This window comes from Sinocyclocheilus grahami, unplaced genomic scaffold, assembly GCF_001515645.1.
Source record: "Sinocyclocheilus grahami isolate Dianchi unplaced genomic scaffold, SAMN03320097.WGS_v1.1 scaffold1377.1, whole genome shotgun sequence".
NCBI classification, from domain to species: domain Eukaryota; kingdom Metazoa; phylum Chordata; class Actinopteri; order Cypriniformes; family Cyprinidae; genus Sinocyclocheilus; species Sinocyclocheilus grahami.
In genome coordinates this window covers 127,304-141,843 of record NW_015506556.1, presented here as the reverse complement: position 1 = coordinate 141,843, position 14,540 = coordinate 127,304, and the positions used below count along the sequence as shown (strand labels likewise).

The following is a 14,540-nucleotide window of genomic DNA, read 5'->3' as shown; positions in this document are numbered from 1 at the left end:
TACATCCAACAACAGAACACCTCAATCGCTTAGGAGTCATTCTTGTCTACATCTGCTCCGGCGGTGAAACAACGGCGGACTGATGACAGCTCACTCAGGTGGGTCTAAGGTAAGATGCCAGTCCAATCTGTGCTGAAACGTTACTGTCAATCAAACTATCGTGGGAGGGGCCTGTTTTTGTGACGTCGCACAGACAGGCATCTGAGATCGGCTCGATTTAAGAAAGGGGTAAAGGTTTTAGTAGATTAAAAAAAAACATTGGGTGGATTTTTATCATTATAAAATGACTATTTTTTCTGTATTTTACTGTTTACTATTTTTTGATCAAATAAATGCAGTCTTGGTGAGCATAAGAGACTTCAAGATGTTCAAAAACATCTTACTGACTCCACATTTTTTACCGGTAGTGTATGCAAATAAAGAAAATAGAAAGGCAATACTGAATCTTGGAGAAAATTATGGTCAGGGTTCAATGAAAGCATTTTTATTACAGTTACATCGAGAAACTGAGAGCATTGTTTCACCACAGCAACGTATTCAGTATTTCTATTTTTTTTCCCTTTCAAGATAACATTAGGTGGACCACCAGGAAAAAAACAAAACAAAACAATGAAATGAAATGCTACAAAGTGTATAATAGCTCCCCTACATATGTAAGCTATTTGTAGGTTGATTTCTCTGAAAGCAGCTGTGGGTCTGTGGCACAGTCGAAAGATTGCTCTGTTTGTTTGATCTTAACCAAACTGGCACAACCAATGGCATCCAATTGGGGTGGGACTATCTGTTTGTGACGGAGAAACATAGAAACAGTAATTTAGTTGTTTTTGGTGACACATATACCGCACCTCTGCTATAAGATAAAAATCAGTTTCCACTGCAGGTCCTCTCCTCATGGGTTAAACCTTCCTACAATATGTTTCACAGCACTATCATAAACATGTGATAACACCAGGCCTTTGGAGAGTGTGTGCCCACTTGACCTCACTGCAGGGATGGCCAAGTGATGTTTACTTTTACTTCACACTCATAGTGTTTATATAAATCAAGACACCACAGGTACAGTTGCTGGGCGGGAGGTTTAAGATTAAAGCATTAGCACTGGGAGTTTCACAGACATTCACCCAACAATATAAAAAAATCAAATAAAATGACCTAATGCTTTCCCACCCACAACACCCTTTTTAATCCACCCCAGCCCAACTCGCACGCTGTTATTGTACCTCAGACTGGCCTCAGACAATGTAGTTAAATCTTTTTAAGATGCTAGTAGGATCAGAGGTGAAATGGTTAAATGATTCTCTGGCTAAGACGGTTGTTTTTACATAGCTGAGTTGAACGGAGGAGTGCTCATTGTTAGGAAACTTAAACAACTGGCATGGCATGACAGGTTCATTCTGTCTCTCTCTGCGTGTCTCTCGCTCACTTTCTCTCTCTCTCTGGCTGTGTCATGAGTCTTAGAGCGCTCCTAAATAGCAACAAGTAAGCATGCGGCTGGAACGGGCTGGAGAAACTCTCAACAGGACATGAGGATAGAGAGAGAGAGAGGGTTAGAGGGGGAGTGAAAGAGGATTGAAGCCGTCCCCTCCTCAACACACTCACAATGTTGAGTGCTATATACTTCATACGAAGCTTCTTTAAGGTAAGAGTGCTTTAGCTTGTTTTCATAGCTTTGTGTTGGTTACGGATTGTCGGAACAGATTAACATCACACTGTCATTGTGGTTAGTTGTGGCATTCGGTTAATTTTCATTTGAAGCTGTTCTTAATAGGTTATCTTGCAACTTTGCTTCTTGGAAAGAGGACAGCCTTGAGTTCAAAGGTACATTTTTGACATATTTGCTTTGGTGAAAGATATGTTTTAGATGAAAAATGTCATAGCAGATAATATTAACATGTCAGGATCTGATACATTTGCTTCTATTTAGTGTAATGTTATTAAGTTTGCACTTTTTGGATTAGTGATTCTTTTAGTATCAAACAAAGATGTTTTTTTTTGTGTCAAATGTCTGACAAACTTCCTATAATGGCAGTTTGGTTGTATCCTTTGGCTTGTTGCTTGAGATCACATATGTCTTTGATTAAATAAAGGACGCCTAGATCACCGCCTGGACTTTCTCCCTCTGAGTCAGTGAAGCTTCACCAAGGGCTGCATTAGTGTGCATGAGTGGACTCAGTATTGGCAGCGTCTTCAGCGTTGTCATGGATTTGGGGAGGTGCTGGTTTAAAAAAAATGGTTTTCAGTGGCACAACAAGACGAGTAGTTTTTCAGCTTGAGGAGGGTCAAACTTAACTTATATAATAGAGAGAACAAGAGTGTCCAGCCAGCTGAATTTACAGTTATTGTCACTGCCGAGGTGGAAGCCTTTTGACATGCTGCCATCGGCCTCCAGTAAGTCTGTGTGCGGAAAAGTTTTGTCACTTGCAGTGTTCCTGTTTTTAAATACGCATTCATGCATACAAAATTCTTCAAAAATTTTGTGCCAAGATATGTACTGTATGTTTGGTCACACTTTATTTTATGGTCAAATTCTCGCTATTAACAAACCATTAACTACGAATTTTGCCTCAATAAACTCCCAATTTGCTGCTTAGTATTAGTTAGTATTGGGTAGAATTAAGGATGTAGAATATGGTTATGCAGAATATGTGCTTTATAAATACTAATAAACAGCCAATATGTTAATAATAGACATGCTAATAAGCCACTAGTTAATAGTGAGAATTGGTCCCTATACCTAAAGTGTTACCTTATGTTTTCAGCACATTTTTCATATTGTGGCCCCAAACTGTATTTGAAGACTTGTATAAATCTTCAATGTATAAATGTCATTGCATTTGTTTTTACAAAGTTTGAAACATACTTTTCAAAACTTTGCAAAATCTTTTACAAAAACTTTAAATGATAAAACATGGACTCATAAGCAATTCTCTTAAAATAAATACATCTTAAAACAAATATTTTAATGAATTAATTATTTTCATTTTTTGGAATTGCATTGAATACAGTGATGTATTTCTAACATTTTGGAATAAAATGACAGACTCCTTACATTCATAGCTAGCATTTTATGTATCCGAAATGCACATAATTACTAAACCATTACTAAATAAAATATTGTCACAATTTAGAATTTTGGCATCAATCAATCAATAGACAGACAAAATGGCAATATTGACAATATTCTGTTTACAAGTGATATTTACCTTTTTTTTCTTTTTCTTCAAACCATAATTCCTATTTGATCTCTTATCTTAATTGTGATTTAGATACCATTCAAAATGATAACATTTAGATAGCATTCCATTCAAAAATGTAAATTCTGTCATTTACTCACCTTCATGATGTTCAAAACCTGTATGACCTTCTTTCTTCTGGTAAACACAATAGATATTTTGAGTTTTCTGAAATCTCCATATCTCCTTGTTTTTTTCTCTCCATACAATAGAAGTCAAATTGTAACCAAAACTGTTTGGTTACCAACATTTTTCTAAATATCTTTCTTTGTGTTTCACAGAAGAAAGAACGTCATACAGGTTTGGAGCGAAATGACGGTGAAGAAATGATGACAGAATCATCATTTCATTTTTGGGTGAACTATCCCTTTAAGTGTTTAAATATTTCTTGGAGCTACTGTACATCATGTCTGCTACTAATTCAACTGCTAGAAAAGCAAACTAAGCTGGTTTCCTGGAATGTTGAAATGTGCCATGTAGATCTAGCCACCTGACCCATAGGCAAGACACTTACAGATGCATTGTAATGAAGTATGAGTGTCCTGACGCAGGACTGCAGTTGCAGCTCAGTTAAACGCAGTGCTGTGTGTCTTACTCAGCTCTTCCAGCAGCATCATATGTGATGTAAGAACCTCTCGTTGAAGGGCATTGTCGAATTGCAATATGTCATGCACAGCATGAGTCAGATTATGGTTGTGAATTAATGCATCCCCACAGCCTGGCTCTCTCTGAAAGAGATTCTTTTGAATTCATATTTTGCCTTTTTGGCATGGGAATGTAGGCAGTTTATGCATGCGCTCAGTCAGCATAACCGCTTCCTGATCAGTTCAGCCATAATTTTGTCGACATAAGCACTCAACAGCTTAATCAATCAATTGTCAAACTTCATGCTATGAACGTAAATTTTGGCCTTTTATATCTCTATGCCGCCAGCTGAAATTAAAGCCGTGAAACAGCACTTTTCCCAAACAATACTGTTTTCAAGGGAAGAGCAATGCAACAGAGGATCTGTCCCAATCTGCTCTCCCGCCAGGAATATCAGTGATCAGATTGCACATAAATGGGAGTTGTTTTTCACATCCGTGTTTTCCTGGGGCAGTTTGATTATCCGGTTTCTCTTTGAATCACAGTGTTTTGGCATGTCAGAGCTAGACATGAGTAAAAGTATGGGTGTGGATGCATGTGTTAGCACGCATGTTGTTGTTTGGGGCTGATAGGTGTGTGTGTGTGTGTGTGTGTGTGAGTTGATGCTCGAGGCCCCCAATCCCTCTGACATACAGGTTTGAGAATGCCGAATACATACCACACTCAGTTACTCAATATATCGGATGCATGTGTTAGCACGCATGTTGTTGTTTGGGGCTGATAGGTGTGTGTGTGTGTGTGTGTGTGTGTGAGTTGATGCTCGAGGCTCCCAATCCCTCTGACATACAGGTTTGAGAATGCCGAATACATACCACACTCAGTTACTCAATATATCTGCTTCTATTACATTTGGCATGACAGGGAAATAGATGGACAAATTAATTGAAGAAAAAAACAATGGAGCAGTGAGAGATTTATGTGCTTCATTAAACAAAACATTTCGTGAAATTTGAGTCTTGTGGCATGTGAAACATGAAGAAGATCAGAAGATGTGTTCTGTAAATGCAAGCAGACGACATACCAAATGATTTTAAGTATTATTTTTCAGTAGCTTATGTGGCCTTTCCAAACAGTCTGATTTAGAGTATAACATGACAGCAAGAACTGATTGTGAACATGCAAATGAAAGTCTCAACTAAGGATTTTATGTTATGTAAAGCCCTAATGCTGTTTAAATGTCCCACAATGAGGCATTTTCAGTGTCTTCCTGAAGTTTCACTTAGGAAATTTTTTTTATAATAGATGTGGACAGATTTTCTATTTCCCCAGAGAAGAGACAAGACCAGACCATACCATTCAGACACAGAGAATGAGAGCGATAGCAGGACAGGAATGTAAACCTAGGCTACGAGCTACCTAGTGTGAAGTAGAGGTGTTGTAGCCCCCCGTCTCAGACCACAGCCAGTGCTTTTCTCAATAGATGGTCTATGATTTTTGGCCATAAGATCTCTGTGGTCATTTTAAACATTACCACTATAGCTTAGTCAGATTTTACATACATATATACAGTAATTGGATGTTAAAACAAGTATTATGTGGAATCTGTTCAGTGGTTCTTGAGATTGTAGGTCATACTCAATCAGAAAAAAGGTACAAAACTGTCACTGGAGCATAAGTGTAAATTTTAGGTACTAATATGTACTTTTAAAATACTATTATATACCTTTAAGGTACTAATATGTACCATTTAGGGGTAAATAAGGTACAAAGTTGTATCTGTTATATCTGTGTTTTGTTTTACATACAGCATTTAGCATTTAGCAATGGTTCAATGGATGTGTTGTTGTGTGCAAGTTATGTCCCTGCCCTGTAAACCTGTTTTGGGGAAAACAGCTCCCTTGTGTTTTGGCGATTGTGACTGTTTAGATTATGCAACCACTGATAAAGTATATATCATTCTGTTTGGTAAACTTGGAGTTTATAGGGCAAAGGTCGTTTCCCTGTGCATTTTTCTTCTGTCTCTTTGAGAGTTATCAGTGTAAGGCTTTAAATTCTGTCTCTCAGCAGGGGAGCGTTGCATAAGCTGCTCATCACCTCCTCATTAGGAACAAGAAACCAATTGTTATTTGGTCCGCTGATTCAACACGCAGTGCCCTTTATCTGGGATCCCTAATAGTTTAGAGAAATTGCGTGGATGAGGGTGTATTTATCCACTTGTGCTTCAGTGCATCATGAGGGATTTCAGATAATATGATAATCAGATTTGGAAAGCAAGTGGATTTCAGTTGTGTGTGCACCTGCTCTAGACTTTGAGATTACGTTTCGCTATTAGACTCATGTGAGAAAAGTCTGACTTATGGTAAATCAGGTGAAAAGCACAGGTTGTAAATCACATGATCCAATTCATGCATAGCGAGTTCTACAACCGGCCATGAAAACGTAGTAATCAAAAAAACCATTTGGACAATTCAAGTAATTTTAACATGTTTTATGGTTGTCAAAATGCAAGCAGAGTTGAAAATGGCCGATCTCAGAAACACAACGTTCCTTAGCCTATGTCTCTGTTTCTTTGTTGTCACTGAAATCTCTGAATTAGATTTATCTCAACAGTAGCATTGACCTTCACTGTCTGTCAGACAGTGTGCACATCTTCTGGAAATTTACAGCATGCTCAGTATGCAAGTGTGATGTGCATGACACTGATCTGATTTACAGAGCGGGTTGCATGCTGCTTCTAGAGGTCTTCATTCAGTAGATCAGGCTGAATTATGTGCTTACTAATGAGTGTAAATGTGCGGTTGAAAAGCCTCAAATGCTCTACAATGAATATCTGATCTAGACTTCTAGTGCAATTTTAAAAAATCATAGAGTGCCAGTCATGTTTATAGTACTTTGGCAATGAAACAAGGAGCCTCATACCTGCAGATCCTGCACTTCAAAGATAAATATGCAATGCCTGATAAAAGAACCTTTGATGAAGATAGAATGGCTCAAATTGGGTATTCCTAACAAAGTGAGCACATGACCTTAAAGATAGCTGGAAGATATTCTTCAAATAAACCGACAAAAATGACAGTGTTGGAACATGTGAAACTTAGGGCTATCAATTAGGGCTGTAATGCATTCATTTAGTGTGATTTAAGTTTTTAAAAAACACAAATTAATCTATAAAAGAGTAGAATTAATCATGTCGTCTTCCCTGTTTATTGCATAAGAAGAGAATTCTCTACCATCAGGGCAGTGGTAGGAAAATATTCATGCATTATACTTCATTGCACTTAATTTGATTGTTTAATTGCGGGGTCTAAGATTTTAACCAATGCAAATACAGTCTCAAGGCTGTTGTTTACAGTGTTTTTGAATGAATGAGTGTTTTAAAAACATTAAGAAGGATATTGTATGAAATAGAATGACCCATGGTGCTTTTGGAGAGAGCTTTGTTTATAGCTGTTTGTCTGATCTGAAGTCAGCTGATTTAGTTGGCACAGGGAGGATCTCAGTTGTGTGTGCACCTGCTCTAAATCACCACAACCACTTCTTATGCACAGCAGTTCTCATGAAGGTTCAACTATACTTGGAAAGCTAAAGCTCTTAAATATATCCACTGGGTTTTATTCGGATGCATTTCAGCTAAAATTATTTCTAAAGCAAACATTTCTGCAAAGACATCTTACTTTTTTACTATTACTTAAAATCCTGTCTAATGAGATCTGACGAGAGAGCTGGTAGAAGGTATGGTCTTAGATGACCTCATCATTATACATAAAGTCTCACATACAGTACCGAGAAAAGGTTTTTGCCCCCTCCGGTTTTATATATTTTTTTTGCTTATTTGTCATACTTAAAGGAATTAGATCATCAAACTAATTTTTATATTACACAAAGATAATGCAAGTAAATACAAAATGCCGTTTTTAAATTCTTTGTTTTCAGTTTTGATTTAATTTATTAAGGGAAAAAAGCTGTCCAAACCAACCTAGTCCTATGTGAAAAATTAATTGCCCACTCCTGTTAAATCATGAAAGAACTGTGATTAACCACATTATTTTAGAAAGCTGAGTTAAATTTCACTAGCCACAACCAGGCCTGATTACTGCCAGACCTGTTGGAAATCACTTAAATAGAACCTATCTGACAAAGTGAAGCATGCTTAAAGAGCAACACATCATGCAGCAATCTAAAGAAATTCAAGAACAGATGAGAAACAAAATAGTTGACATGTATCAGTCTGGAAAGGGTTATAAAGCCATTTCTAAGGCTTTGGGACTCCAGCGAAACACGGTCAGAGCCATTATCTACAAATGGAGAAAACTTGGAACAGTGATGAACTTTCCCAAGAGTGGCCAGCCTACCAAAATTACTCCAAGAGCACAACAACGACTCATCCAGGAGGTCATAAAAGAACCCAGAACAACATCTAAAGAACTGCAGGCCTCACTTGCCTCAATTAAGATCAGTGTTCATGATTCAACAATAAGAAATGACTGGGCAAAAACGGCATCCATGGGAGAGTTCCAAGGCAAAAGCCACTGCTGACCAAAAAGAAGACAAAGGCTTGTCTCACATTTGCCAAAAAATATCTTGATTATCCCCAAGACTTTTGGGCAAATATTCTGTGGACTGATGAGACAAAAGTTGAACTTTTTGGAAGGTGTGTGTCCCGTTACATCTGGCGTAAAACCAACACAGTATTTCATAAAAAGAACATCATACCAACAGTCAAACATGATGGTGGTAGTGTGATGGTCTGAGGCTGCTTTGCAGCTTCAGGAACTGGATGACTTGCCATAGTTGATGGAACCATGAATTCTGCACTCTATCAGAAAATCCTGAAGGAGAATGTCCTGCTGTCAGTTTGTGACCTCTAGCTCAAGTGCACTTGGGTTATGCAGCAGGACAGTGATCCCAGACACACCAGCAAGTCCACCTCTGAATGGCTCGAGAAAAACAAAATGTAGGTTTTGGAGTGGCCAAGTCAAAGTCCGGACTTAAATCCAACTGATATGCTGTGGCATGACCTTAAACAGTCATTCATGCTCGAAAACCCTCCAATGTGGCTGAATTAAAACAATTCTGCAAAAAAGAGTGGGCCAAAATTCTTCCACAGCGATGTGAAAGATTCATTGCCAGTTATTGCAAACGCTTGATTGCAGTTGTTGCTGCAAAGGGTGGCACAACCAGTTATTAGATTTAGGGGGCAATTACTTTTTCATGTAGTGCCAGGCAGGTTTGGACAGCTTTTTTCCCTTAATAAATGAAATCATCATTTAAAAACTGCATTTTGTATTTACTTGCATTATCTTTGTGTAATATTAAAATTAGTTTGATGATCTGAATCTTTTAAGTGTGACAAATATGCAAAAAAAAAAACTTTTCACCGCATTGTATTTCATGATATTACTACTACTACTACTACTACTACTACTAATACTACTATGGCTACTACTACTACTACTCCTAATAACTTTTATTTATAGCAGCCTTTCATGGCATTCAAGGACACCTTACAACAAAAGTCAATAAAACAGTAAAAGTAAAAGACTGAGTTTTAGATAAAGTAAATCTAGACCCTACAAGAAGGACTTCAGTTTTGTTGGTACTGAGCTTTAAGAAATTCTTAGTCATCCAAATGTTAACATCCTGCATACATTTAGTAAGTTCGAGAGGGGGATAGAAAATATTAGGTTTTGTAGATATGTACAGTTGTGTATCATCAGCGTAAAAATTTTAATTAATAACAAAAGTGCGAAAAATATTACCAAGAGATAAAATATAAATGATAAATATAAATAATAAATAAAAGCGGACCCAACACTGACCCCTGTGAAACGCATTGAGTATCTGAAACTGGCTCAGATTGAACAAATTGTTTTTTTTATCACTTTAAATACAATGAAAACCAATCGATCTAATAACACTGAATGACAGTGTCGAATGTGGCACTAATATCTAAAATAATAAATTTGATGGATTTGATGGCACATGACTTTCATTATGTTAAATCTGCTTCCTGTTCTCCTCGCCCCTATGTTTAGAAATTAAAGCAACCCTCATGTGAAGCACATGTAACTTACCCAAAAGTATCATCTGTACTAAGTGCTGAAATGCTATTGTGCAATTAAAGTACAGTATGTGCAATAACCTTATACTTATTTATCACCCTAAACCCTAGTACATCCCTACAACTTATTTTATTTTATTCTATTCCTATTCCATCTATAGCACACCTGTACATACAATTTATTCTTTTTTTTTTGTGGTTTATATTTATGCATGTGTATTTTATTCACATCTCACTTTTATTATCTGTGTGTTGTTGTTGTCTCAGTGTACTGGAAGCTTGTGACACTATAACAAATTCCTTGTATGTGCAAACATACTTGGCAATAAAGCTCTTTCTGATTCTGATTCTGATTCTGATCTATACTGAAAATATTTAGTGGAGAAATAATTTTCACTCAGAAATTGGTAATAATCTTCACAAATAATTACAAAAATTGGCAAGTAACGTTAAATGTGAATTTTGAAGTAGAAAGACTAAAATTGTGTTATTGTAAAATGCACTCTAATAATCTTTGTTTTATTTACATATTTGAATACAGTATATTCTATATAGATTTAGACTTGACAAAATCATTTCACTATGTATGAATATAGCATAAAAAAAATAATTTTTTTCAGTCAGTTCAGAATACAGAATTCAGTCATACGGAGCCCCCTGTGAGTGTGGGTATCTCCTGACAGCGACATCCTTGCATGTGTGCAGATGTGTTTGTGTGTGTTTCCCTCTCTGTGGTTGGCCTCCCTTCTGGGATGAGCTCATGCTCATGTTGGGATAGCAGCAGGATCCTGTGATTGCAGCACTTCAGTGTGCCAGAGTGATCCGATTCACCCTGTACCTCCTCCTAAACCTCAAACACCTCCTGACTTTAAAACCACCTTTCCCTGAAATCAAACCACTGCTCCTGAATCATGAATCCTCATAAATCTAAACAGAGTAGGTTTATAATGCCTGGAGAAAGACATTATAAGCAATCTCAATGTCTTGGCTGATGTTTTTATTGTTGTATTCTAATGTACAATGCATACATAAATAGATGCATAAATAAAACAACGACAGAGAGAGTATGTTGCTTCCAAAACTTTGTCAAAATGCACAGCCAGTTTTCCCCTTTAATAATTATTAAAACATTGTTACACTGTCACATGACCTCAACACTGCATGTGCAGGAGTATACAGTGTGTTGATGTTACATTTGCATGTCTTCAGAGTTAGAGGAAGCAGACGCTCAGTCTGGACTGTTCAGCGATCCTGCACCCATGAGAAATGATGTAAGCAAAAGCACGCTGAGCTCACTGTGTATTCTCAGTGTATCTCATTAGCGAGCACTCTCTCTTTTATAGTGTTGTTCCAGTGACTTTAAGACACTTCATTGTGGGGATTTAAGATCAGAACAATCTGATCTGCTGCACAAGTAATGATATGGATATTATTAAATATCTGGGAGTGTATACCTCATTATTATTATGACAGGTCAGCAGCAAATTGAAAGACTGTGATTGCATTTTTACTTTTTATTTATTAGTTAATTATAATCTCTTTTTTATAGCACTATTTGCAGTATTGTTTGCTGAAGAATCATGTCTGATGTATTTATAATGGAAATGACATAGCAGAAAGGCTATAAGAAACATCTAGCCTATACAGCAGATGGTGGCGCAGCTTTTTTTGGTCTGACTGGTGGAACGGATTCAGACCTGCCTTACCCAGCAGCCCCTGAAATTCTCTAGACTGTCTACTTAAAGCACTCAAGATGCTCACATAAATCCTGAAATATTATATATAGCCCACACTTGTACACCCTATTAATGTTTGTTGATGCACACATGGTTTGCGGATAGGTTCTTATTTCAGACATTAAATCAAATTAACATATCAAGTCAAGTCAGCTTTATTGTCAATTCTTCCACATGTACAGCACATACACACAGAGAATTGAAATTGCGTTACTCTCAGACCCTTGGTGCATACAGATAACATAAATACAGATAGGTACAGATTAAATACAAAATACAACTATACAAATAAGGTAAAATGTAAAAAATATATATATATAAAGCACAAGGCATATGGCAGATAGAGTGCAAACCAGTAAAGTAAACAACAGTACAGATATAATTATTGTAGTGCAAAATACAATGATTTGTAGTGCAAAAGAGCTTATTCAGACTGATTAAAGTGACAGTGTGTGTGTGTATTTGGGAAGGGGGAGTGGGAGAGTCCATCAGAGGGTCAGAGTTCAGTGGTGCGTGGTGCGTGGTGGGGGCTTGTAGTCTGTAATGGTCTGTATCCCCTGCCACAGGCTCCGAGTGTCTCTGCTGTCACTGAAACGATGCACTATCCTCCTGGAGTACTGACTTTTTGCCTTTCTGATGCCGCGGGAAAGGTTGGCCCTAGCTGTCTTCAAGCCCACCTCATCTCCAGCTCTGAAGGCAGCGTTCCGCGTCTTCAGGAGTCCATAGACCTCCCCTGTTAGCCACGGCTTCTGGTTGGCCTGGACAGTGATGGTCTTTGAGACTGTTACATCATCAATACACTTGGTGATGTAGGCAGTGACAGTCTCTGAGTACTCCTGGAGGTCTGTGGTGTTATTGTATGTGGCAGCCTGCTTAAACATATTCCAGTCAGTGGTGTTAAAACAGTCTTGAAGAGCCTCTGACGACCCTTCCGGCCACACTTGTATTTGTTTGAGAACTGGTTTGGTGACTTTAACGAGTGGTCTGTATGCAGGCATTAGCATGACAGTGATGTGGTCTGAGGCACCGAGGTGGGGGAGGGGGAGGGCCTTGTAAGCTCCTCTCTTTGTGGTGTAAAGTCCAGAGTGTTGTTTCCCCGTTTTGGAAAGTCTAAGGTCTATAGGTTTAAGAAGAAAGGAAAGTTTTTCTCTTTTTGACAAGTTTGTTTCTACTTCTAGGCATTTAAACATATTTTTGATAACTTATTTTATGTATTCTGTAACAGCAGTATAAATACTGTTTATTATATCCACTGAGACTTTTATTTATCACATATTTTGGTGTCTTTTTATTTAATTTTATTCTCCAAGAACACATAAAATTAATTTAAAAATGACAATAAAGATTTTTACAAAAGGTTTCTATTTCAAATAAATGCTGTTCTTTCAAACTTCCTATTCAACAGAGAATCCTGAGAAAATATATCATGGTTTCCACAAAAATATTATTTAGCACAACTGTTTTGACCATTGATATAATAATAATATTCGTTGACTACTAATAAAAATAGTTTTTGAGCACAAAGTCAGCATATTAGAATAATTTCTGAAAGATCATGACATGTGACACTGAAGACTGGAGTGATGACTGCAGAAAATATAGCTTTGACAAAATAAAAGCAGTAAAAATTTCACTAATCACAGACTTTTAAACGGTGGTGTACTTGACTGAGAAATTCTGATGCTGCTCAGTACTCTAGGTTTTGATCTGTAAAAAAGGTTAGACATTATACTCAAGTAGCAGAAAATGATGAAATGTGAGTTGGACTGGTCTCTTTAGCTCAGAGTTGAACATCTTAGCAAAATTGCTCAAGCTTGCTGTTGAATGGGGTTAATTTGTGAACTTTGTGGTTCAAAATTGGACTGAGCTCTGGGATTTGTTCTGGGACTGCTTCAACTACATTCAGCTACATGGAGTACATTAATGTCTTTATTTTTGAGGAATACTAGATGGCTTTTGCTGTAATTTTCAGACTCTTCATATTTCTGAATGCTGAACTGGAAGAGAACTTTACAGATCATTGAATATTCATGACCTGTCATACATCATATATTCATGAATTGTATTTAAGCTAGACAGTAACTATACTGTAGTTTTGTAATAGCCCTTTTCGTTTAATTGATCCTTTAGTTTTCTTGGATGTACATGGGGTTGACAACTTTTTTGACATGAAGTTACTATATATAAATGACGGTGAAAAATATTCCAAAGATCTGGAATTTACCCTGTATATATTTAACTTTCTTGGTGAAAAAATATGAACCAAGCTGAATGACTGTAGATATTTTTAACAGGCGTGACACCATGTAGTGGGTCAAGTGGATTTAAAGGGGTCATATGATGTTGCTAAAAAGAACATTATTTTGTGTATTTGGTGTAATGAAATGTGTTTATGCGGTTTACGGTTCAAAAAACACATTATTTTCCACATACTGTACATTATTGTTTCTCCTCTATGCACCGCCTTTCTGAAACGCCTCGATTTTTACAAAGCTCATCGGTCTGAAAAGTGAGGTGTGCTCTGATTGGCCAGCTATCCAGTAATTGGCCGAATACCTCAAGCGTGTGACGGAAATGTTATGCCCCTTACCATACTGTGATGCCTTGTCCCGGCCGGCGCAACAAGACAAAAACATTAAAACCCATTATAAACGAGACATTTGTTGCATCCAGTGGGGACATAATTACGGATTATAATGACTTATACTGTCTTTTTACGTGTTGTATTGCATTGCGCCGCGTAAACATAAAACCATGTCTGCATTTGTGATCGGAGAAATGACAAACTACAAATGCTACTCTACACTGCTCAAAACTCGCGTTTGAATCGTCAGTGGCAAATTCTTTAAATATAAAAAACGTACTTACAGTCTGTGGGTCAGAACAACCGGCATTTTAGTCTACTCTACCAGGATCAGGAAACAG

At 37.3% G+C, this 14,540-nt stretch overlaps 1 protein-coding gene across 1 annotated transcript in view; it reads left to right on the top strand.

Moving 5' to 3' along the window:
• The window catches only part of LOC107569736 (uncharacterized), a gene marked incomplete at its 3' end in the record, with an annotated part of 84,879 nt that overhangs the window by 29,409 nt on the left and 40,930 nt on the right, over positions 1–14,540 (top strand). The window lies entirely within an intron of this gene.